Source organism: Lynx rufus, unplaced genomic scaffold, assembly GCF_022079265.1.
Source record: "Lynx rufus isolate CCGP_SWC_20201006 ecotype Redwood Valley unplaced genomic scaffold, mLynRuf1.p SCAF_34, whole genome shotgun sequence".
Taxonomy (NCBI): Eukaryota; Metazoa; Chordata; class Mammalia; order Carnivora; family Felidae; genus Lynx; species Lynx rufus.
In genome coordinates this window covers 1055122-1076699 of record NW_025814850.1, presented here as the reverse complement: position 1 = coordinate 1076699, position 21578 = coordinate 1055122, and the positions used below count along the sequence as shown (strand labels likewise).

General features: G+C 42.8%; 1 protein-coding gene across 5 annotated transcripts in view; it reads left to right on the top strand.

The window, feature by feature from the left end:
• Positions 1-5169: 5169 nt before the first annotated feature.
• STAT3 (signal transducer and activator of transcription 3) overlaps positions 5170-21578 on the top strand; it is a 69195-nt gene continuing 52786 nt past the window's right edge. For 3 of the 5 annotated variants that reach the window (XM_047093308.1, XM_047093306.1, XM_047093307.1), the window contains exon 1: positions 5170-5357. The gene's annotated coding sequence lies outside the window, so the exon portion shown is untranslated. Of the gene's footprint in view, positions 5358-14958; positions 15116-21578 lie in introns of all 5 variants that reach the window. The other 2 variants (XM_047093304.1, XM_047093303.1) reach the window with 2 other exon arrangements.

Sequence of the window (21578 nt, the reverse complement as noted above, 5' to 3'; positions counted from 1 at the left end):
ATGGGGAACATGATGGGAAAGAGGGATAACTTGAGGGTCGAGATAGGAAAGAAGGAATATCTTCAGAGACAGAAGTGAAGAATAAGTGGAGAGGGTCAGGAGGCAGAAGGGAATTAATAAAACTCAGAGAGGGGAAGAGTGGGACCAAGAGCACTTCTATTTGTTCAGTAAGTCTTTATTGAGCACCTAGTATATGCCCAGCACTGAGGAGGCAAGGGAGCAGCAAACAGGTAAGATCTGTTTTCCTGGAACTGACAGATAAGAGACTACATACAGGTAAATAAAATGACGAGTATGATAAGAGTTCCACAGGAAATAGCACATAGTGATTAACACTCTGGGAGCAACTGTAGGTGGGAGTATTTAGACAAGGCTTCTCTAAGCAAGTGAGACCAGTAGGGTGAGGAGGAACTAGTTGTGCCAAAGCTGGAGAAGGAACAAGAATGGGATGTGCAAAGGCCCTGAGGTGGGAAATGGACTAGCTGGAATTTAGTGGGCAGGAGGCAGGTTGGTGGGATAGGCAGGGCCTTGACAGGAATGAGAAAAAGCAGAACTCCTTTATCCTAAACCCTATGGGAAGCCACTGAAGGGACAGAATGACATGAATGATATTTTAAGCAGCACAGGGAAAGAGCTTAGGCTTGAAAATATTGAGGAGGGAGGACTGTTCTTCAGACAGGAGGAAAAAGAGATACTCTTTTCTCTTATTTGAGTGAGGGGGAGTTGGGCAGTCCTGGTGAGCCCTTCTGTTGCCGAGCCCCACGGGGGTCCTATCACATACACACATTGCCCCGTGCCTCCTTTGGTCACTGCAGTGACTCGCCACCCATTTACCACCCCCGAGCTTCTTGTCTAAATCTCTTCTTTGCCATGCCTTCTTCTTGATTTAGAGTTCAACTGCTAATTCCTCCAGGGAAGAGGGAGTAAATAAAGTTTCTAGAACTTTACAAAGTCTGATCAGTCTCAGTTCCTGATCTAGCTTATAGTTCCTGAGTCTCTCTGAAGAGATCAATGGAAACTTATCCTCCCCACCCATCGCTATGTAACAAACCACCCAAAAACTTAGTGGCTTAAAACAACAACAACATTTATTTTGCTTATGAATTTGTAATCTGTGTAAGGTTCAGTAAAGATGACTCACCTCTGCTTCACTTGGCCTCTGTTGGGGTGGCTTGAAAGATGGGGGGCTGGAATCATCTGGAGGCTGCTTCCATTCATGGCTGATGCCTGCTGTCGGCTGGGCCTTAGCTAGACTGTTGGCCAGAACACCTTCATGTGGCCTCTACGCATAGCCTGGGCTTCCTCACAACACTTCCAAGGGCGAGTGTCAGGGAAAGAGTCAGGTGAAAGCTATATCGTGTTTTATGGCCTAAACTCAGAAGTCACGCAGCATCATTTCCACTGTGTTCTATTTATTAGAAGTAAGTTACTGAGGGAGCGGAAGCAGACTCTTCCTTTAAAAGGGAGAAGTATCAAGGAATTTGCAGACATGTTTATAAACCACCATATGCTTGAACTAGCTGGGGCTGGGATTCTGCCTTTATTCATTTGTTGGGTGGAGGGTGGGAGCCTCACTTTTCCTCTCCTTTAAACTCTTCCTTGGGGATCCAGGAGGAGGGTTAAGCCTGGGGATATAGTCAAGAAAGAGCAGCTATTCACGTTCTTGAATCAGACTCACGTAGATTTCAATCCTGTCTCTGCCATTTACCAGCTTGATGTTTTTGGGTAAGTCACTTCACCTTGGGTAAGCCTCATCTTCTTAATCTGTAAAATCACAGTATCCTCCTCATGGGGTCATTATAAGGATTGAGTTAATAGATGGGTTACATAATACATGTTCAGAGCAGTGGTTAGTTCATAGTAAATACTCCGTGGCTAGCTATTACTGATATGATTATTCAAAATATGTTTATTAATATTTAATTTATGCTTCGGTGAGTTCTAGCCCAGAACTGGGCTAGATGCTAGCTGCTGGAATTATGAAAATGAGCATGAAGGGGGTTCAAGCTTCTAGGAACCTACAGCTCAGGGGGGATATGTTTGTTTTGTTTTTGTTTTTGTTTTTAAGAAATCTCTACACCCAACATGGGGTTTGAACCCATGACCTCGAGATCAAGCATTGCACACTCATGGACTGAGCCAGCCAGGCACCCCTGGGATATGTTTTAAGCATGTAGGCAGAGTCTAGGCTTTGGAGTCAGCCAGACCTGGTTCTCATTCTGAGTTTGTCCACAGTTTCTAGCTGTGGGACTTTGGACCAGTCTTTCACTTTCTCAGCCATAATTTTCTTAGTTGAAAATGAGAATTACAAAAGTACCTGCCTCACTGGGGTTCTGGTGAGGATCAAATACAATAATCTACATAAAAAGCTTAGCATAATTCTTGGAACATGGTAATTACTTAATACATGTTAATTATTAATTTTATGTATCAGGAAGTAGGCTAATGAAGTACAAGGTGAAGAATGCTGTACTAAATGGGGCATACAACCTGTTAAAGGAGTCCAGAAGAAGAGATTAACTTTGCTAGGAAGAATCTCGGAAAGCCCTGAAGAGGTAATGTCGGAACTGCACTTTAAAGAGTTTCCCGGTTGTGAATGAGGAAAGAGGAGGTATTCCAGGAGGAGGGAAGCAGATCTACAAAAGCATGAGGTAACAGAAGGTGTTGACATGTTTGGAGGAAGGTGATAAATTCAGTTTGGGAGTTTAAGGTGTTGTTATGGAGGGAAGGAGGCTGGAAAAGAAAGTTCAGGTCAAAGCATTGGCTTACGTGGGAGAAACTGCCATCTGTAAGCTGGGGGGATTCCGTAGAGGGTGGAGAAAAGCCAGTGGCTGGACTGGAGAGAGGTTTTATAGGTGGAACAGATAGGCTTAGGGGTAGATTTTATGTGTGCATGTGGGGGGAGGGCAGTGAGGGAAACAATGGCCATCTGCTGAGGAGTCAGGGGAAGAGGCCAGGGTTTGAGTGGGTGGAACAAAGCTATGGGATGGGGAGTCCAAAAACCTGGCTCCAAACCCACCCGGTATACCTCTGAGTATCTCTGTGACCTTGAGAACATCACACTATTTTGTCCTCAGTTTCCTATTGGTAAATAATATGGCTTCTTCTATTTGCTACACATAATTATTGTGAAAAAGAAGAGAAGTAATGAGTCCGTAGGTGCTTTGTATGCAGTAAATAATGCAACAAATATCAGACCCATCAGTCAACTGCATGGAATAGTACAGCTAAAGCAGAGTTTAGGTGAGATGGAAGGTAAGGGTATCTGTTCTGTGGTGAAATAAACACAGTGATTGATAACACACACAAACATGCACATCAGATAAATTCAGTAATTTCCATACTGGGCTGGGTCTACAGGAGGGCAATGGGTAACTCAATTCCACCATCAGCAACTTTACCACTTGTGCTTGTAGATGTTCTCACCTCTCACTTGGATTATTTAAGGTGGTCCTAAGATCCAAATCGGGGAGTCTTTGGCTGGGCTTCAGGTATCTGGGCAGCCATCAGAATTTGTGCGTAAAAGTCATGCTGTGTATTTTGGGGGCTAGAATCCATAGTCTCCAGCAGACTCTCAGAAGGATCTGTAATGCTCCCCCCTCCCGAAAGGTTAAGAGTCATTGATTTTCTCATCAGAAATTAAGAATAACCATTCTTGGGTTGAAGAACTGGCAGCAGAAGGCAACAGATGTTCATTTTTAATTTTTGAATTTCCTGAACTGTATGATTTTTTGAACCATGAACATGTTTCATTAAAACACGAAATGAAAAGTTTCACTGAAAAAAACTTATCGGGGGTTATCTTATCTGGATGGTGCCATAACCATCTTTCATGTTTATACCTTTTTGTATTAAACACAATAAGTATGAATATTAATAGCTGTGATTTAAAAAAATCCTGATAGGGGAGTCTGGGTGGCTCAGTCAGTTAAGCATCCTCCTTCAGCTCATGTCATGATCTCACAGATGGTGAGTTCAAGCCCCGCATCGGGCTCTGTGCTGACAGCTCAGAGCCTGGAGCCTGCTTCAGATTCTGTCTCCTTCTCTCTCTGCCCCTTCCTTGCTCGCGCTCTCTCTCTCAAAAATAAATGAACACTAAAAAAAAAATTTTTTTTAAGGAAAAAACCCTGATAGTGACAGCACGTGCGCATGGGCGCGCACACACACACACACACACACACACACACACACACCATTCCATTATGCAAAGTACATCCCCTATTTTGTAAGATAAAATGTCTGTATTCTCTATAAACTACTGGCTTCGATGCAGTAAAACTTGGATTTGAAATAGACGGGACGAAAAAGAAAAAGACAGGCAATTTCAAGTATTTCAGCTCAGACCCATAAAAATAATGTGTACATGTGTCAATCCTCTTATGCACTGTCGTCTGCCTTCTTGTGAACCCGCCAATGTGCCAGCCGTTGGCGTTTGATGCTTGAAGCGGCGGAACGGAGAACAGGGTTAAATCCACTACCCTCTCCCCACGCACTCTAGTAATTACTCTATTTCCACGTCATGTTTCCGGGTGTGTGTGTCCCGACTCACGCAGAAACTGAAGTTCAAAGCAGGCGGGAGTCACCCATGTTCTTTTTGCTGTCCCCAGAAACCCAGTTCAGGCGTTGGGCCCCCTGAGGATCTGGCGATACCTGGGGATTGTCTAACTGGTTGATTCCCACGTGGTAAGTGGCTCGCAACCTCGCCCCCACGTGGAGGCAAGAGCTGGGAAAAGGGAGAGCGGGCAGAAGAGAGCCGCATCAGGGGCATTTAAAGTGTCCTGACGTCACGCATTGCCAGGAACTCAGCTGAGTTTTCAGCAGGACATTCCGGTCATTTTCCCTCCCTCCCCCCGGGTTTCTGTGCCCAAGGCCGCGGCTCCCTCTCCGCTGTAGCGGAGGGAGGAGCACTAAGCGCTCGGAACAGCCAGCACTGGGGCGTTCCCAGTCTACTCTTGGCTCCGCCCTTCCCCCCAGAGGCTCTCCTCATTGGTTAGCGGGTGGGGCTTCGGGTGTACTGTACTTGCACCAGTGCCTCTGGGTGGCCGGGAAAACTGGCCGTCTCATGAATTATGCAGAAGCGGCGTGTCTGTGCCAGGCTGGGGCTAGGCGGGGATTGGTTGGAGAGGCTGTAATTCAGCGGTTTCCGGAGCTGCGGCGGCGTAGACGGGGAGGGGGAGTTTGGGGTTCCGACGTCGCCGCGGAGCGAGCAAGCCCGAACCGGATCCTTGACGAGCACCCCTGCTCGGCGCTGTCTCTCCACGTCTGCTAGGAGAGGCCCGGCGGCCTGAGTGAGCCTCGCGACCCACATTCCGGCGCAAGCGCAGCCCCGGCCTATCGGGCCTGAGCCCGAGAAACAGGTGAAGGGGGTGAAGGGTGGGGCCGCCCCCCCGACGGCCCCCAGGTCTGGGGATCCCGGAGGGCGCCGGAGGGGCCGGGAGCCTCTGCAGTGTTTGGGGGAGTTGTGGATGCGAACTTCAGTGGGGCGGGGGGAAATACGTGGAGATTCGAGGGTCGCTCAGAAGGGACAACTCCCGGGATGACAGGAGCGGGCCTCTGAAAGGACAGGGGGCGCTGGGAGGAAGTTTCGTTCTTTGGAGAAAGGGCTGACGCCGAGGAAGAGAGAATGGGCTCGAGGGGAGAACAGTGGGGCGAGGGCACTCTAGGGTGGGGGTGGCAGAAGTGAGGGACAGCCCCCCGACTTCCTGCTCCCTGGGGCTCTGGGGACGTTCCGGCCACAGGAGCAACTGTCACGCCTGCAGAGATCACGGGCGGGGGCGGGGGGGGGGGCTGTTGGAAAGAGCTTTCTCCCCGCTCCCCAGCGCGCCCGGTGGCTCCCAGCTGAGCCAATTCCTCGGCCTTGCCCTGTTCCCTCTCCTCTGGGAACCAGCTGTACCCCTCTAGAGGTACAAATAGGTGTCTTCCCCCCACGGCCCCGCTGGCTGTGGGTAAGATTATTGCATAAGAATCAAGTTTCCTGTAGGGAAATTGACAGTCTTGTACTCTTTTTAAATTCCCTCCCGTCTTTTTTTCTAGGTTAAACCCTGCTTCCCTCCTCCCCTTCTAAAAACAAAGACCCTATCAAGCCAGTTCTAGAAAGAAATAAACCTCTTTCCTTCTTGACATTGTTCTTTTATAAACACCTGGTAAACTTGGCCAGAAGATAAATAATTGAGCCCTTGCGTTTACTGGATTGTGGTGTTGCTTAATTGCATAGGACAGAATGAACCAATCGAGAGTGGGAGTTTTCTGTCTTAGAGCCAAGATCTTGGGTAAACGCAGAGGGAAACAAAGACAGGCTGGACTTGGCAAAGCCATGTGTGCAAACTTTACCTGTGATTGGGAGGTGTGGTTGGGCTTAAGTTAGCAGAATTCAAACCGTCATCCAAGTTGCTTTTTCCATGTTTAGCGTACATCTCTCTGTGTTATATCAAGTGGGTGTATGGTATTGACACACTTTTTTTAAATTAAAAATGTGCATAATGTATACCTGCTGGTTTTTATCATGTGTGCATCTGCAGGCTATGTTCTGGGTATGGGTTGCAACTTTTTGGCTTGGCTGTGCTGGTAAACCATTGGTTTGAATAAATCAGAACTATAAATCATCTCAGTCTTTTATATGTGGATTTAGACTGTGTTATGACTTGATTCAGCCAAGTTTCTGTTTTATTTTATATTAAATATGTCTGTGTTCCCTGAGTCAACACATTTATTTCCTTGTTACATGTGCCAGACTGGAATACTAGCAGAATTTTTGCTCAGACATTTGCATAGTGGGATGGGAGAAAGAAGTCTGGAATACAAAAAAAAAAAAATGTTGTAGATATTGGAGGGTTGATCTTAAAGTCACTATATTTGTTAGCATATCCAGCACAGGGAACCACCAGCAAATTCATGAATCTTCTATTTCTGTATATAGTACTTTTGGGGAGAGTACTTAGAACTATCCACAGCTATGACTTGCCATGCAAGGGGTAGGTTGTTCACATGACATTAATCTCATTTTATAGATAAGGAAACTGAGGCTAAAGGAACAAGGTGGGTGCCCAAGGCAGCAGAGTGCCATAGTGGTAGAACTTGTCCTTAAGTATATTTTGTATTATTTTGATTATCTATGTTAAGTATTAGGTCTTTTTTGTTTTATTGCACCCCTATGTTTATTGCAGCACTATTTATAATAGCCAAGATATGGGAAGCAGCCTAAGTGTCCATTGACAGATGAACTGACAAGATGCGTTACAGTTGTACACAATGGAATATTAGTCAACCATAAAAGAGAAAGTATTAGGCCTTAATTTATAGTGATTGTAGGCCCTGCTGGGAAAAGTGTCACTGAAATGCTAACATATATCTGGACAGGGAAATACCACGAATAGGCTATAAGACTCCAAGGGAGATAGCCAACAAACAGGTGGAAAAAGAAGTACAAGTAGGTTTTGTTTAGGTTATTTTTCCATCTGCTGCATCTGAGTCTGACTTGGGAAGTAACTTTTTAGTTAGCATAATTATCATCAGAATAAATAGCTAAGCTATTTGCTAATGGAAAGAGATCCTTATTTAGGCAAGTTTGTAGGTAAAGGATAGTGGTGACCTAAAATGCCGTTTGATCCAGAGTGCCTTGTGGCTTGATCAGTGATCATTTGTGTCTCCAGAAAGTTGCTTTCTCCCCCTCCCCGCCTCTGCTTGTCTTGACTTTCAGATATGAGATGGGGCAGACGTAGTGCATTCCAGATGCTGAGTCTATAGCACCTTTTTACCTTATAGTTTCTTCAGAGGTGGTGTACAGATTCACCAGATATTTACTTTTTGCAATGCAAAGTTGCTATGAAGAATCAGAGGCTTTGTTCACAGAACTTGCAGTCCACTGAGGGGATGTGATAAATGCTTTATCCAGACAGTGCAGCATGTCCTCAAAGAGCTGGTGAGACATTAAGCCTGTACTGTCCAACAAGGTAGCTATTATATATTTAAAAAAATGTGTGTATGTGTTTGTGTGTGTGTGTGTGTGTGTGTGTGTGTGTGTACACATATATATATGGCACAGCTAGAGAATATTTCCATTATCTTGGAAAGTTCTATTGAACAGTGCTGCACTAAGCACTACAGGTCTTCAGAGGAAGGAAAGATTATGAGGCCTGGAGTGGTCTGGGAAGTCTTCTTGCCAAAGGAGAGATTTGATCTGGGTCCCAAATAATGATTGGAATTTGATAGGGATAAAGAATTTAGGGTGAGGAGGTATGGTGATACAACACCAACAAAATCCTGATAGATGAGTAAGGTAAGTAGGGGAGGAGTATCCACTCACCAGAGGCCTTGAATGCCAGACCATGGAAGTTGTTTTTGTCCTTTTAAAGATTTTTGAGGCCAACTATTGGTGTTTAATTGTGGAGTGCCTACTATGTGTCAAGCACATGCCTGGCATTGGTTAATTTGTACAAAGTATATCAGCGCACACGGCTTCTGCCCTGGGGGAGCTGTCGTTGGGCCTGACCTTATAAATTGGGCCAGCTCCCAAAGAGAGGTGTTCTGACTTACCAGATTCATGTTCTTCAGTGCAGAAGTGTCTTTTAGGGTTTTTAATTGGCTGCAAATGACCATTCACATTTTATGTCTTCCATAAGACATAAAACATTCCATATAATGTCCATAAGACATTCCATATTTACTATACAATTTTACTGTAACTTTTAAGTCATTCATAAAAACCACCAGAAGAACACTTAGGGACATCCCCAGATCTTGAAGTCCTGGTGTCCTGGAGCAGCCTTGGTGAGGTCCAGCAGGATGACATTGCTGGGTTGTTTCAGTCTTTGTTGGTTATGATGAAAAGAACGAATCTCATGGTTACACATGTGTCAGTACGAACCTTGGCTTGCTAGGGCACACTTTAGGATGGTCAGATGGGACTTTAGTGGTCAGCTGTTTGAAAAGTCTCTAGTTTTTAAAAGGAATAGCATATGGAAGAATGAATTTCTGTTCTCAGTTCTCATTTATCATGTTAGGATTACTGCAGATCTTAGGTGAGATTGGCAAACGGTTCTGTTTTATTTTAATTAATTTATTATCGGCAAGTATTTTATATTGAGAGCCAATTATTGTGCTAGGCGGCATCCAAGGGTAATGAAATACAGTTTCACAGAACTGGAGGTGTTGTGTGGACCAGGGTGTGTGCTGCTTCAGTGTGGACTCAGGGCAGGGGAGATGGCAGGGTAGTGGTTCAAGGCTCTGGAGCCAAACAGGTCTGGGATCAGATCCCGGACCTGCTACATCCTAGTCAGAACCTGAGTCTCAGTGGTCTTAGGTGTAAAAGTAGAGAACAGTGGGGGCGCCTGGGTGGCGCAGTCGGTTAAGCGTCCGACTTCAGCCAGGTCACGATCTCGCGGTCCGTGAGTTCGAGCCCCGCGTCGGGCTCTGGGCTGATGGCTCAGAGCCTGGAGCCTGTTTCCGATTCTGTGTCTCCCTCTCTCTCTGCCCCTCCCCCGTTCATGCTCTGTCTCTCTCTGTCCCAAAAATAAATAAACGTTGAAAAAAAAATTAAAAAAAAAAAAAAAAAAGTAGAGAACAGTGCCTGTCTCCCAGGCCTGTTGAAGATTCGATGAGATAATGTAGGTAAAATGCTTAGCGTAATGCTTGGCACGTTGTAAGAACTCCATAAATCTTTTTTTTTTCCTTTTTTAAAGTAATCTCTATGCCCAGCATGGTGCTTGAACTCACGACCCTGAGATCAAGAGTTTCCTCCTCTACCAACTGAGCCAGCCAGGTGCCCCAGGAACTCCATAAATCTAAGTCCTTATTAAATGTCCCAGAAGAGAGATTAATTCTCTTCAGGGATGAGAAAAAGGCTCTATCACAGAGGGGCTCTGTCAGGTTGGAATACCTATGAATAGGGTTTTGTAGGATGAATAGGAATTCTCCTGACAAAGGTGAGTAATGAACAGTTGTATTCAAGGCCAGGGAACGAGAATGGGCAGAAGCTTAAAACAGCATAGGGTGTCCAGGGAGCTACAAGTGGAAGTTATTAATTTAGGAGAACAGAACAGAGGGGAAAGGAAGCTGTTACCCCTTCTCTTCTGTTCATTATTGGGTTCATGTTTCATTAAACTAAATTGTTTTGTCCTGCTTACAAAAGAACAGTATGCTATTATAAGCAATTTAAATTTGTAGAAAAATAAACTATGTGTATTTTATATATATCCTGTTAATAGTTTGGTCTGCATTTCTCCCGGTTTTTTCTTTTTCTACTTACCAGTATATCTTGGACATATTTATTGCAAATTTCTTTTTAATCACCTAATGAAAGAACAATAAGGAAGGCAATCTGCCCCCCCCCCCCCCACTCCCGGTACAATAAGTAAAACTCATCATCTGGCTTTTCTGTCTGCTACACCCATCCATAAGTATAAGTGTCTTTTCTAATCACTGAACTTTTACCTGACCTTTGATTTTTCAACTACATTGGACAAGGAACTTCTATTTTGAGCAGTCCTAAGGTAACTGTTCTTATAAGTGTAGAAATGCTTGGGCTGTGTGTTTCAGGGTTTCGTGGTCCAAAGTTGCTATAGGAGGTGAAAGAATGGCTATGAGGTCAGACTCCTTGGGCTTCAATCCCAAATCCAGCACCTCTTAGACCATGGGTCAGTTGCTTTAACTTCTGTGGGCTTCAGTTTCTCTAGCCATAAAATACAGATACCAGGTTCCATTGTAGAGCAGTTGTGAGGATTAAGTAAGATAATGTATAGAAAGTACTTTGCACAGTGCCTGGCAGATAGCTTAAATGTGAGTGCTAATAATTAATATTATTAAAAACTGCAGTATCTACCTACAAAGTCGGGCAAGTTATGATTCATGGTAGCCATTAATAACCCAAAGGAAAGAAGGAGTAATTAGGAGATTCTAAGCTAATAGGAAAGAAACTAAATGAATAGGGACCAGGGGGATTTACATTGTGGTGGAGGAGATGGAGTCTGTCACGTAAAAGGAATAGGCAAACTGTAAATTTCTGTTTACACGAATGCCCCTGTTATAGGTCTCTTTGAGTCTTCCAAAGCCTATGATTGTGGTCCATTTATTTTAAGTAATACTCAACACATTAAAAATGTATTACCACTTAGGAATTTTAACAGTCCCTTGGAGTTCTTCCTAACACCAAAAGTACAGATAATGTTGAAGGTTTGAGGGGTAGAGGAGTCGGACAAGGAAGGTGGGGCAGCCCACGGTTTGGGGGTGTGGCGGAATCCCAAGTGGAATGAATGATCTGTCTGAGGCTGGGAGGTGATTTGTCCCTTCGCGTGCGTGTGTGTGTGTGTGTGTGCACGCGCAAATGTAGTGTATGTGTGTGAGTGCGTATGTTTTCACGGGAGGAGTAGAGCTTTGTTTTCTTGTAACTTTCCTTTGCAAACGCATCTGTATTCAGAATAGCCTTGCGTTTAAGAAGAACCACTCAGCTTCTCCTTGAAACTGGTTTTCTCACACTAGCTCTCCAGTTTGGGATCCGAGAAGTCAGGAAAGAAAGGCCGCCCCGTTGCTTCTGGCCCGAATGTGGGGCAGGAGGAAGCCAGCAGAGCCTGAAAGAGAAAGTAAACTTTCTGGTAAATAAATGGCTTCCCTATTGTGGAGGAGGAGCACAAATTATTAGGGGGATATTTGGGTAGTTTTTGTAGAAGCCGTTTCTGAAAACTGATTTAGATTAGCGAAGGTGAGCTCAATTTAGGAAAACCCTGCCCGGTCTGGTGTTAACCACCTGTTTTCCCGCTTTGTCGATTGATTTTATTAGTTTTCGGTATCCTGACCTCCTGACCACTCATTCTGGTTATGAGAAATGGAGGATTTGAGTCTGAACTTGAGCACCTGCTTAGGTGAAATCTTCCTAAAATGCATGTTTTTTTTCACATCTTTTCTAATGTTAATTTTGTTTTTGCTGTTTAGCAAACACTTTTTCTGACCAAACGGAAAGCATTACACTTTCCTTTGTTCTCCCTTTTTCTCCCCACCAGTGTAATCCTCAAAACCCCAAAGCCCAGATGGTAGCCGAGTAATTACCTCTCCGGTAAACCAAACAAAGTGCAATATTGCATCAGGTTAGCATTAAAATAGTCGGCCTTTGAATTTTTTTTCTACTTGTGGTTTAGACGCGATAAATATTTAATCTGATTTTGTCTGACAAATCAGTTTTGTATTTGGGCCCCGTTTTATCAGTATGTTTAGGGAAAGCGAATTTATTGGAACTTTAACACAAATAAAGCATAGTTAGGGTGGTAACTGTCTTATGGATGGGGCAGGTGGAATAATTGAAGCATTCTGAAGCCATGTCAATATTTATTCTAAATTCTGTGTGTTATTTCCTTTTGTGTTTAAGTGCATAAATAAGGGTGGACTGTAAGTGGTTAGAAGCACGTGGGACACTTTAGGGTCCTAATAACTGTGTTGGAGAATACTGGGTTCATGGAGCCATCTAAAATCCCGGGGCGCCTGGGTGGCGCAGTCGGTTAAGCGTCCGACTTCAGCCAGGTCACGATCTCGCGGTCTGTGAGTTCGAGCCCCGCATCGGGCTCTGGGCTGATGGCTCAGAGCCTGGAGCCTGTTTCCGATTCTGTGTCTCCCTCTCTCTCTGCCCCTCCCCCGTTCATGCTCTGTCTCTCTCTGTCCCAAAAATAAATAAACGTTGAAAAAAAGAAAAAAAAAATTAAAATCCCTGCTTCTCGGTGTACCACTGTGGTGCCACATGTCGATAGTGGGGGAGGATGTACCTGTTGGGGGACAGGAGGTTTATGGGAACTCTTTATTTTCTGCTCAGTTTTGCTTTGAATAAAATTGCTCAAAAAAGTAAAGCTTATTAATTTTTATTTATTTATTTTTTAATTTTTTAATGCTTCTTTATTTTGAGGGAGAGAGAGACAGTGTTGCGAGCAGGGGAGGGGCAGAGAGAGAAGGAGATACAAAATTGGAAGAAGGATCCAGGCTTCGAGCTGTCAGCACAGAGCCCGATGTGGGGCTCAAACTCGGCAACCGCAAGATCATGACCTGAGCTGAAGTCGAACCCTTAACCAACTGAGAAACCCCAGGTGCCCCAGAGCTTATTAATTTAAAAAAAAAATCCTATTTCTGCAGAAATATCCCAAGGATCAGAAGTGCCCTCTATACAGCTGTGTGATGCCATAGACTCCTGCCTCAGTTTACCTTGAGATTTACAATGAGAGTACCATTCTTATATACCCAGTGAGAATATCTTCCAAGCAAGGGAGAATGAGGCTGCAGGTGGGGCAGAGAGAAGACCCACACACCATCCAGTCCGTGGATTTAACCACTTCCCCTTTCCCTAGGAAAGATGAATGCTAGTCTTAACCACAGATTTGCAGCAAGAATATATCAGTCTTGTTTTTCGGTGCCCAGACTGCAGGTTTCTTTATGGTGAAAGCAATATTTTAGGGAAAAAAAAGTTTAATCAGTACGAAAAGGTTTGTAGTTAGTGGAATTTTCTTTTCACCTTATCCTCTGAAATCTCTTTCCCAGGGACAGCTAGTTACCCACATCTAAGTTTTCCACAGTAGCACATTATACACATAACTCTGTTTCTTACTTTTTGTCACTTTATCAAACACTCCATGTGAATGTGTTTATGTCTGCCTCATGTTTTTAAGACCTGCATAGTAGTATTCAGGCTGTGGATGTCATAATTTATTTAGTTTTTTATTTTTTTTTTATTTTTAAGGACAGTCTGCCCCTCAACATGGGACTCAAACTTAGGACACCAAGGTCAAAAGTCACATGCTTTACAGGCTGAGCCAGCCAGGTGCCCCCCCTCCTTTTAAAAATATTTTTTTATTTTAATAATTTGTTTAATCTAATGATAGTCATAGATTGCAAAATATAAAGACAGAAAACCATATGGTGGGGGCACCTGGGTGGCTCAGTTGGTTAAGCATCTGACTTTGGCTCTGGTCATGATCTCATGGTTCCTGAGTTCGACCCCCACATTGGGCTGTCTGCTCTCAGCACAGAGCCCATTTCAGATCCTCTGTCTCCCTCTCTCTCTGCCCTTCATCTGCTTACACACACACACTCTCTCTTGCTCAAAATAAACAAACATATAAAAAAAAGAAAAAAACAATATTGTAAATATCCTCATATTTGTCTTCAGGCACATATGAATAAATCTGTACATCTGTACTTTAAATGTTTTAATCATCGTACGCATACTGTTTAGAAATGTAGCTTTTCTGTTAACAGAATGCAGATTCTTCTTCTGAAGCATTAATTCTATCTAGGGAGAAGCCTAGCTGTGTCACTAAGTGAAACTCCAGTTTGTCACTTGGGCAGGTAGGAATATTGCAACTCCCCCACCCTCACGTTGTGCCTGCTGCCCACTCAATTTTTTTGAAAGCGTGTTGTTCATATACCTGTGATGCCAGAGCCCAGCTTCCATTAATTTCTACCACGCCAGGCCTAAAACACAACACACTCTTTTGTGTCCTTGGGGAAATGGGGACAGGAGCCGTTTTTTTAGTTTTTGTATTGTTCCCTTGCAGGAGCTGCTCTTTGATGTTTTTGTTTGAGTTGTCTATAGGGGCACTTCTCAGAGTGTGGTCCACAGATCTCCCCAGGGCGCCCGGAGGGCGATGGGGGGGTGTCTTTGAGTTCAATTTCAAAGCCATTTACATAATGTTATTTGTGCCTTTTATTTAGTTGGCATTTACACTAGTTATTGTACTTAGTGTGCTCTCAGAAAGAAAAACTGACTTCACTTAAGAATGTCCATGATACAACAGTAAACAATATTAATTTCATTATCTTTCAACTGTGGAGAATGTGCCTTTTTGATACTCTGTGATGAAATGGGAGGCATGTATAAAAAACACTTCTGCTGGGTAAGGAAGTATGATGGTTGTCTCAAGGAAGAGCTCTTGTGGAAACATTTCAATTACAGTCTCCAACTAGCTACTTTTTTCATTTTTTCTTTGAAAGAATGACAGACCAACTGGGATATTGTTAGACATTTTCTCAAAAAAGAAAGAAAAGAAGCTGTCTCTTCAAGGAAAACAACCGATAATGTTTGTTGCCAATGACAAAGTTTAAGCTTTCGAGTGAAAATCAGAATTTGAGAAAATTTGCAAGAAAAATTGTGAGTTTGACGGCTTTCCCATATTAATGAATGTAATTTTTTTATGGTAAAACAAATGTGACTTTTTAATAGTTTTATTATAATGAAATGTGTTGACATCTGGAAAGTCTATGTGTCTCTGAAATAGTGTTTTCCAAATGATTAATGCAGTACATTACTAAATCATGCTTGGGAAAACATTCTATTCAAAATGCAGGATAGTGGGGCGCCTGGGTGGCGCAGTCGGTTAAGCGTCCGACTTCAGCCAGGTCACGATCTCGCGGTCCGTGAGTTCGAGCCCCGCGTCGGGCTCTGGGCTGATGGCTCAGAGCCTGGAGCCTGTTTCCGATTCTGTGTCTCCCTCTCTCTCTGCCCCTCCCCCGTTCATGCTCTGTCTCTCTCTGTCCCAAAAATAAATAAACGTTGAAAAAAAAATTAAAAAAAAAAAAACAAAAAAAACAAAACAAAAACAAAAACAAAATGCAGGATAGACCAATGGATCTCAATGCAGCTGAGTATGAAAAGTTCATTGAAATCCAACAGAATGCAATCCACATTGCATCGAATCTTTAAGAAACTACTGTTTGCTGGGGCACATGGGTGGGCTCAGTTGGTTAAGCATCCAACTTTGGCTCAGATCATGATCTTGCAGTCCATGAGTTCAAGCCCTGCATCAGGCTGTGCTGACAGCTCAGAGCCTGGAGCCTGCTTCAGATTCTGTGTCTCCCTCTCTCTCTGCCCCTCCCCTGCTTATGCTCTTTCTCTCCCTCTCCCCAAAATAAATAAACATTAAAAAGAAGGAAAGAAAGAAAGAAGGAAACTAACACTTGTTGGGGCACCTGAGTGGCTCGGCTGGTTGAGCGTCTAACTTTGGCTCAAGTTTGTATGATCTCACAGTTCATGGGTTCAAGCCCCAAGTTGGGCTTCGAATTGATAGGGCGGAGCCTGCTTCTGGTTATCTGCCTTCCTCTCTCTCTGCCCCTCCCCTGCTAGCCTGTGCTCCTCGTTCTCTCTCTCTCTCTCTCTCTCTCTCTCTCTCTCTTTCTCTCTCTCTCTCAAAAATAAGTATACATTAAAAAAAAAAAGAAAAGAAACTACACTTGTTGAATTTGGGTGTGGTGTTAAGGAATATCCAAAATTATCTGAAAAGGCTATTAAGATACTCTCCTCCCTCTTCCAACTAGCGTGATGTCACATTTTCTTCATGTGCTTCAAAGCAACATACTGCAACCGATCGCATGCAATAGCAGATATGAGAATCCATCTGTCTTCTATTAAGCCAGGCATTAGAGAAATTTCCAAAACTTTTACAGTGTCACTCTTTCCACTAATTTTTGTTGTTGTTGTGTTGGAAAATAAAGTTATTTTTCATAGAAATGTTACTTATGTTAACATAGGTTTATTATTTTTAAAATGAGTTAATAAATATTTTTTAAATTTCTGTTTTAATTTCAAATACAGTAAATACAGATAGGTGCAACCTTTGGGGTCCTTATTTTTAAGGATATAAAGGGGTTCTGAGAGCAAAAAGTTTGAAAACTGCTGGTCTAAAGATTTTAGCACAAGAACCCCCACCGTACTTGTTGTAAAAAAGAAAAAGAAGACTCTATGATTTTGCCCCAGGGAGTCTGATTTACTAGATCTAAGGTCATTTTAACAGGCAGTCAGATATTCTGATGCAGGTGGTCCTTAGTTTGAGAAACGCAGCTTTAAAGGCCGATAAGCTGTAAAGTCTTCTTTCAGATTGGTGAAGTCAAGGGTTTAGAAATCGTTGTTGTTTTAGAGAGAAAGATAAACGATAGAACTGTAGTTTACTAAGAAAAAAAAAGATTTCTTTCTTTCTCTCTTTTTATTTGTTTCTCTTCTTAAAGATTTTAAGTAATCTGTACACCCCATCCCCAAATCAAGAGTCCCATACTCTTGGTGCCTGGCTGGCTCAGTGGGAGGAGCATACCACCCTGGTTGTGAGTTTGAGCCCCATGCTGGGTATAGAGATTACATACATATATACATAAACAAACAAACAACAAACTTAAAGAGTCACACGCTTCACCAGTTGAGCTATCCAGGTGCCCCTGGAGATTTCTTTTAATTCTGTTTACTCTTCTTGGTATTTATGGACCTTAATATTAATCAGTGGTGGATTATGGTTACCGAAAGAATCATGACCTTTACCAGATTAATTTTTAGTCTTGTTTTACTGATGGGCTATATATATTAAGACAGTTTCTGGCTGGTTTAATTATTTTCAGACACGTCTTTATAATAAATTTCAGACGTATCTGTTTCAGACGTGTCTTTATAATGAAGTTAACTTTGATTTATTGCGTGTAATGTAAATAAAATTCTCATGTTCCTTTCTTGTAATTGTTTGTATAACCAATTAGAGGAGGAATTTTCGTGTCAGAGATCACATAGTAGAGATAAGACTTAGAAACAGATAATTTGATTCCACTAGCCTGGGAATTTGAAGACTCCCAAGTTTGTGTTCTGCTTGTATAATTATCTTTGTGGTCACTTAACATTTCTGTCTTTATCTGTAAAATGGGAACAAAGTCTACTTGACAGGATTGTTACATTATCTTAGCCACCTCCGGGTTCTCTTTGGCTGAGTGATTGACTGGAAAATCCCACCTGAATTCATGCTTCAGGTCAGGTTCTGCATGGGTGTGATGATCCATCCATCCATCCATCCATCCATCCATCCATCCCTGTGTGGTTTTTAGAATTTAGATCATGAACTGCCCCCGATGCAGTGATGTTTCTAAATTCTTCATTTTTTTCTTTCTCTTTTTAAACCATGTCCACTACCTCACATTGTTGAATTATAATTTCATGAGTAATTGAGCCTTTTCATAACCTCTTATGTGGATGCGATAAGATCATCTTTTCTGAGTGCTTACATCATGCAAAACTATGATGTACATGAGGTGACTTATTTTTCCAAGTATATTATTCATTTTGAGAAGACTCAATAGAACATTTTTATTTATGGGGAGATAGCTCATATTCTATCTTGAATATAACTTAAACTTTATGGGCCAGATTTTCTTAAAATTTTTTTTTGATGTTTATTTTTGAAAGAGAGAGAGAAAGAGAGCGCACAAGCAGGGGAGGGGCAGAGAGAGAGGGAGCAAAGGATCCAAAGAGGGCTCTGTGCTGACAGCAGACAGCCCGATGTGGAGCTCGAACTCAACGAACTGAGAGATCATGGCCAGAGTCGAAGTCAGACGCTTAACTGACTGAGCCACCCAGGCACCCCCATGGGTCAGATTTATCTTTAAAGATATTTTTCATAAAGCTCAACTCATACATTTTATTTTATTTTGTTTTTTTATTTTTTCTTTAAGATTATTATTATTTTTTAATTCTTAGCGTTTATTTATTTTTGAGAGAGAGACAGAGACAGAGTGTGAGTGAAGGAAGGGCAGAAAGAGAGGGAGACACAGAATCTGAAGCAGGTTCCAGGTTCTGAGCTGTCAGCACAGAGCCTGACATGGGGCTTGAACTCACAAACCATGAGATCATGACCTGAGCCAACGTCAGACGCTTAACCAACTGAGCCACCCAGGTGTCCCATAAGATTTTTTTTTTTTAATTTTTTTTTTCAACGTTTATTTATTTTTGGGACAGAGAGAGACAGAGCATGAACGGGAGAGGGGCAGAGAGAGAGGGAGACACAGAATCGGAAACAGGCTCCAGGCTCTGAGCCATCAGCCCAGAGCCTGACGCGGGGCTCGAACTCCCGGACCGCGAGATCGTGACCTGGCTGAAGTCGGACGCTTAACCGACTGCGCCACCCAGGCGCCCCTAAGATTTTTTAAGTATAAGTAATCTCTATAGCCAACGTGGGGCTCAAACTTATAACCCTGAGACCAAGAGTTGCATGCTTCACTGACTGAGCTAACCAGGCGCCCCATCAACTCATACATTTTTTTTTTGTTTTATTTATTTTGAGAGAGAGAGTACAAGCGTGTACTCAGGGGATGGCCAGAGAGAGTGGGAGAGAGAGAATCCCAAGCAATCTCTGCGCTAATTTAGTGCAGAGCCCAATGTGGGGCTTGATTTCATGAACCATGAGATTATGACCTGAGCCAAAACCGAAAGAGGGACGCTTAACTGACTGACCCACCCAGGCTTCCCAACTCAGACATTTTAAAAATTAATAGACTATATATATATATATATTTTTTTTTTAGGGCCATTTTAGGTTTATAGAAAAATAGAGCAGAAAGTACAGAGTTCCCATATACCCTCTCCTCTCTCTCCCCCAGAGATTCTTCAGTTATGAACACCCTGCATTAGTGTGCTGTACATTTGTTACTATTGATGAGCCAGTATATATATGTTTTTAAATACAATTTTTTAAAGTTCATTTATTTTTAAGAGAGAGACAGAGAGAGACAGAGCATGAGTGGTGGAGGGGCAGAGAGAGAGGGAGACACAGAATCTGAAGCAGGCCCCAGGCTCTGAGCTGTCAGCACAGAGCCTGACGTGGGGGGCTTGAACCCATGAACCGTGAGATCATGACCCTGGCCGAAGTCAGACACTTAACTGACTGAGCCACCCAGGTGCCCCAGTCTCTATACCATATATGGGGCTTGAACTCACAACCCCAAGATCAAGAGTCCCAAGCTCCACTGACTGAGCCAGCCAGGTGCCCCTTGAGCCAATATTGATACTTTATTAACGGGAAGCCTACAGTTAACATTAGAGTTCACTTTGTTACACGTTCTGTGGATTTTGACAAATGGATGAAGACTTGTATCCTCCATTACAGTGTCACATAAAGTAATCTCACTGCCCAAAAAATCCCGTGCTCCCAAACCGTCTCATCCCTCTCCCAAACCACTGGCAGCCAGATCGTTTTTACTGTCTCCATAGTTTTGTCTTTTCCAGAATACCATATAGATGGAATTAGACAGTGTGTACCAATTTCAGAGTGCCTTCCTTCGCTTAGCAACACTCCCTGTCTTTTTGTGGCTTGATAGTCTCGTTTCTTTGTATTGCTGATTAATACTCCATTGTCTCTGTGTACCACAGTTTGTTTATCCACTCACCTATTGAAGGACATCTTGATTGATTCCAAGTTTGGGCAGTTATGAATAAAGCTGCTATAAATATTCATGTGCAGGTTTTTGTGTAGATACACATTTTCAGCTAATTTGGTTAAATACCAAGGATCACGATTGCTAGATCATATGTTAAGAGTATGTTTAGTTTTATAAGAAACTGCTAAACTATCTTCCTAAGTGTCTGTACCATTTTGCATTCTCGCCAACAATGAATGAGCATTTGCTGTTGTCAGTATTTTGGATTCCGACCATTTTTTTTTAAGTTTTTTAAGTTTTTTATTTATTTTTGAGAGAGAGAGAAAGAGAGCTAGTGAACGCATGTGCGAGCACAAGCAAGGGAGGGGCAGAGAGAAGGAGAGACAATCCCAAGCAGGCTCCACACCATCAGCCCAGAGCCCGATGCGGGGCTCGAACTCACAAACTGTGAGATCATGACCTGAGCTGAGATCAAGAGTTGGATGCTTAACTTACTGCACCACCCAGGTGCCCCAGATTTTGGCCATTCTAATAAGGGTGTAGTGGTATCATTGTTTTAATTTGCAGTTCCCTATGGGTGTATGATGAAGAGCATCTTTTCATATGCATATTTGCCATGGGTATTTCTTTGGTGAGATGCCTGTTTAGATGTTTTGCCCATTTTTAAGTTGGGTTGTTTTTTTGAGAGAGTTTTAAGAGTTCTATGTATATTTTGGATGTATTTAATTTTTCTTCCTTAAAACGTTTTTAACTGGCATAAATATCTCTTCTGGAATTCAAGCTCATACAGAAACAAATTTGGGGATGCTTATGGTTCGTGTACTGAGGACAATGAAATGAAGTACTTGCCTCCCTCCTCCCCCTAAATTTAATTTTCAGAACCTCCTGGGTCTAGGGCTGGCCAGAGGGCCATAGTCCAGAGTACAGATTTAAATACCGATCTTTATGGTTAGAGTAATCTCTCTGCTGTGACATGTAATACGTTGGATAGTGTTGATTCCTTCTTAAGACCTGAACATTTCTGACCCTAGGTAGATTGGAATAGTGGAGAAATTCTGGAGATTTCTAAATCTCTTGAGGGAGAATAATCACTATCTCTAGAGGTCATTCTTCTTGGGCCCTTTTAAATTACTTATTGGGATGCCTGTGTGGCTCAGTTGGTTGAGCGTCCGACTTCGGTTCAGGTTATGATCTCATGGTTTGTGAGTTCAAGCCCCACGTCAGGCTCTGTGCTGACAGTTCACAGCCTGGAGCCTGCTTTGGATCCCATGTCTCTCTCTCTCTGCCCCTCCCCTGCTCATGCTCTGTCTCTCTCTCTCTCTCAAAAATAAATAAAAACATTTAAAAAATTTAAAAAAATTACTTTGTGTGTGTCAGATTAAGTGACAAAAGTGAAAAAATAGTCTTCCAGTGGGACTTTTCTTTTAGGAAGA